The sequence below is a fragment of the Hylobates moloch genome, unplaced genomic scaffold (assembly GCF_009828535.3).
Source record: "Hylobates moloch isolate HMO894 unplaced genomic scaffold, HMol_V3 SCAFFOLD_4, whole genome shotgun sequence".
Lineage (NCBI taxonomy): Eukaryota > Metazoa > Chordata > Mammalia > Primates > Hylobatidae > Hylobates > Hylobates moloch.
In genome coordinates this window covers 112820853-112824857 of record NW_026652279.1, presented here as the reverse complement: position 1 = coordinate 112824857, position 4005 = coordinate 112820853, and the positions used below count along the sequence as shown (strand labels likewise).

Genomic DNA, 4005 nt, shown 5'->3' with positions numbered 1-4005 from the left:
TTATTTATGTTTTTAATGGAGCATTATTCAGTAAATAGACTTTCAACATGCCTACTTGTGCAGAGCATTAGGACTTAAAGCCAAGACTTGGAGGGTGAAGATTTCAGAGAGAAAGGACGTGTGAAGGAGTAGCCTTGCTTAATATCAGTTTTCCCTCAATATATGTTACTTAAGCTGTTCATGGAGGAGAGCCACAAAGCCAAGGGCAAAGCAGCTGCAGTGGAGCAGGGTTTCTGGTAGACTCATGGTGCTAGGGAAGCAAAATATTAAAGTGTGGGATCTACCCAAGAGGAGAGGCCCTGGGAAGCACTCCAGGCATTAAGTCAGGACTTCTGCAGTGCTGTGCTTCAGGAGAACGTATGAACCAGGAATGGATCAAGGTATTCAAATATCGCATTGAGCCTCAGCTTGCTCACAGCCCAATTGCATTTAGGTGATCTTCTTTGTCAGCTGCCAGAGGACAGAGCAAATCCTCTTTTGAACCAGTAATGAATAAAGGTATTCAAACGCGAGAGAGATATCATCCAGAACCTCTGTAACTTTTCAAAGATGATGTCCAGCATCCAACAAAAATTACCAGGGATACTAGTAAACAAGACCAAGGGAAAAAATAAAATAGACAAACTAAAAACACTCACAGGTTTCTCTAATGTTGGAGTTATCAGACATAGACTCCAAATTAAGTGACTGATATTCAAAAAAGCATATGACAAGATGGAGAATGTCAAAAGTATATGACAAGATGGAGAATTTGAGTACCTTCCAGTTCTAGTAGTCAGTGCTGAGCTGTGGACATGGGTTTGTTCCGCAGGGTGGGGTTTGTTAAAGTTGTCAAGTATAAGGCCTACTTTAAGAGATACCAAGTGACATTTAGAAGATAGTGAGAGGGTAAAACTGATTACTATGCTTGGAAACACTTAGTGGTACAGGATAAAAATAAGTCTAACATACACAAATACAGAATTTGATTGTTTGTGTGATAAATAGAGATACCATTTGCCAGATGGCTTATGCCCATATAGAATGGGACATGATAGTCTGTGCAGCTTATGCACACGAACTTCCAAAATACGGTGTAAAGGTTGGCCTGACAAATGACGCTGTGGCATGTTGTACTGGCCTGCTGCTGGCCTGCAGGCTTCTCAGTAGGTTTGGCATGGGCAAGATCTATAAAGGCCAAGTGGAGGTGACCAGAGATGAATAAAATGTGGGAAGCATTGATGGTCAGCCAGATGCTTTTACCTGCTATTTGGATGCAGGCCTTGCCAGAACCACCACTGGCAATAGAGTTTTTGGGGCTCTGAGAGCGCTGTGGATGGAGGCTTGTCTATCCCTCATAGTGCCTAATGATTCCCTGGTTATGGTTCTGAAATCAAGGAGCTTAATGCTGAAATGCTTCAGAAGCACATCATGGGTCAGAATGTTGCAGATTCTGCAGCGTGCATTACCTAATAGAAGATGCTTACAAGGCAAGAACCTTTATTGCAGTTTCCATGGGAAGGAATGGATGAGGCAAGGTAAGCAAGCTTAGGATCGACTAGTTAGAATAATTTCAGCAGGCCCTGGGATGTAGGGGCTGTCCTGAATTGTCTGGCACCTGGTCCTGGGACGATTAGGCAAGGGAATATTGGCCTCGAGTGTAAGAGCCTGATAGAAGAGGTGGGAGAGGAGTGGGCTCTGGATTGGTTGGTTTGTGTATAAAAGGGCACTCATAGTACCATCTCTGGGAATTGACTAGCCCTAGGAAGCCAGTTTCTCCAGGGTGGGTAAGGCCCTCATAGGTCAAAACATTAGCCTAAAAAGACATGCTTAGTATAAGCAATAGCTGAGGCTCATACATCCATGCATTTCTGCTTCTATCACTTGAGCAGCATACTTGGTAGGATTTGTGTTTGGACCAAAACCTGTTAATGACAGTTATATTTAACAATAAAATTACGACTTAGGGAAATGTTATATGAATTAGTGACCAAAAGCTGTTATTTCTTTGAAAACTAAATAGGAAAGTCTTGATGAGAAAAACCACTTTTAAGTATATGTGGGTTAGGCACAACTGGAAAAAACAAAACAAAACAAAAGAAAAAGATCCTGAAGTTTCCACAGCAGTGTGGAACTCTCTTATTAATTCTACTTACAGATATCTCTCGAGTTTTCCTTTTTGGACAATGCGACAACTGGCAGTTTTTTTTTTGTTTGTTTCCAATCTTTGTAGGTTTTCTTTCTTTTTCTTACTATGCTGGCAGAATCTCCAATACAATGTTGGCTAGAGGTGCTGGTCACAGGTTTCCTTGCCCTGTTTCTTATTTCAGAGAGAATACTTTCAGTGATTGCCATTAGAAATAGCATTTGCTGTAGGATTTTAATAGAAAATTAAAAAAAAACAGGTTAAGGAATTTCCTTTCTATTTCTAGTTTGCTAAGAGTTTTTAATCATTTATAGGTGTCCCCACTTATTTTATACCTGCCACTCTGAGGGATGCTCTTCTCGTACCGAGAAATTGTCTACTTTCTAGTGCCTTATAGTCAAATTCACAATTCCTCATTTGTTTTCAGTGAGGGAGGCTTGCTTCCTGGCTCATCTTTTGTGTACCATAAAGTATATCAATATGCAGAAGCGAATCAAATTTATTTATTTATTTATTTTTGAGATGGAGTTTTGCTCTTGTTGCCCAAACTGGAGGGCAATGGTGTGATCTCGGCTCACTGCAACCTCTGCCTCCCAGGTTCATTGACTCTCCTGCCTCAGCCTCCCGAGTAGCCGGGATTACAGGCGCACGCCATCACGTGCAGATAATTATTTGTATTTTTAGTAGAAATGGGGTTTTACCATGTTTGCCAAGTCTTGAACTCCTGACCTCAGGCGATCTGCCTGCCTCGGCCTCCCAAAGTGCTGGGATTACAGGCGTGAGCCACCGTGCCTGTCCCACAAATCAAATTTCTAAACATTGGCATTGTGTCACCCCATGCTGTGTGACCCTTAATGTCAATGCTGTCTGATATGGTTTGGCTGTGTCCCCACCCAAATCTCAACTTGAATTGTATCTCACGTAAGTCCTACGTGTTGTGGGAGGGACCCAGGCGGAGGTAACTGAATCATGGGAGCCAGTCTTTCCCATGCTATTCTCGCGATAGTGAGTAAGTCTCACACGATCTGATGGGTTTATCAGGGGTTTCTGCTTTGGCTCCTTCTCTCATTCTCTCTTGCTGCTGCCACGTAAGAAGTATCTTTCACCCTCCGCCATGGTTGTGAGACTCTCCCCAGCCATGTGGAACTGTAAGTCCAATTAAACCTCTTTTTGTTCCCAGTTTCAGTATGTCTTTATCAGCAGCATCAAAGTGAACTAATACACTGTCTTACATATGAATTGCCAGAAACGAGACACTTCATGCTGTATAAAATGCATAAAAATGAAAATATACATTGCATATTCGGAGTCAACTGACTTATGGAGCTTTATGGCAAGTGAGACTCATGGCCTTAGGATCGATTTCTCTTTTATTATATGTGAGAATTTTACTTGCATCACCAGCTTCAATAACCCTGAGATCTCAGCACAACACTGGAACAACAATGACAGTGGCAACAGCCCAAAGAGAGAGATTTTTTTTTGAAAGTCAATGAAAATTCAACTCTAATCTATGTATTTTCTATAATCTATGTTTTCCTAAAAGGGAAAAGCCCTTCTCTCCCCATGGCTGGGGGAAGCATAAGAGCTCAGTGACTCAAGGAGAGGTTTCAGACTTCTCTTGATCAGCCTCTTTATTTTCTTGTCATTCTATCCCCCACACCGTTCCCTAGTCCTCATCCTGACATCTGTTTTTTTAATCACTGTCATTGAAAACAAGTGTGGTGCTGTCTGAAATCCACAAAAAGCAACCTCCAGGGAAGAAAATATAAATCATAGGTGTGTAAATCATCAGCCCTGAGAGTTGCCATACTGTTGACTTGCCTAAGAGTCTGCATTTTCATTTAGTGGGGAAAATCAGCTTTGATGCACATGATTGG

General features: G+C 41.8%; 1 pseudogene; it reads left to right on the top strand.

Annotated features, from left to right (window-relative positions):
- Nucleotides 1–794: 794 nt before the first annotated feature.
- LOC131383369 (large ribosomal subunit protein uL18-like) lies at nt 795–1452 on the top strand (annotated as a pseudogene).
- Nucleotides 1453–4005: the final 2553 nt, after the last annotated feature.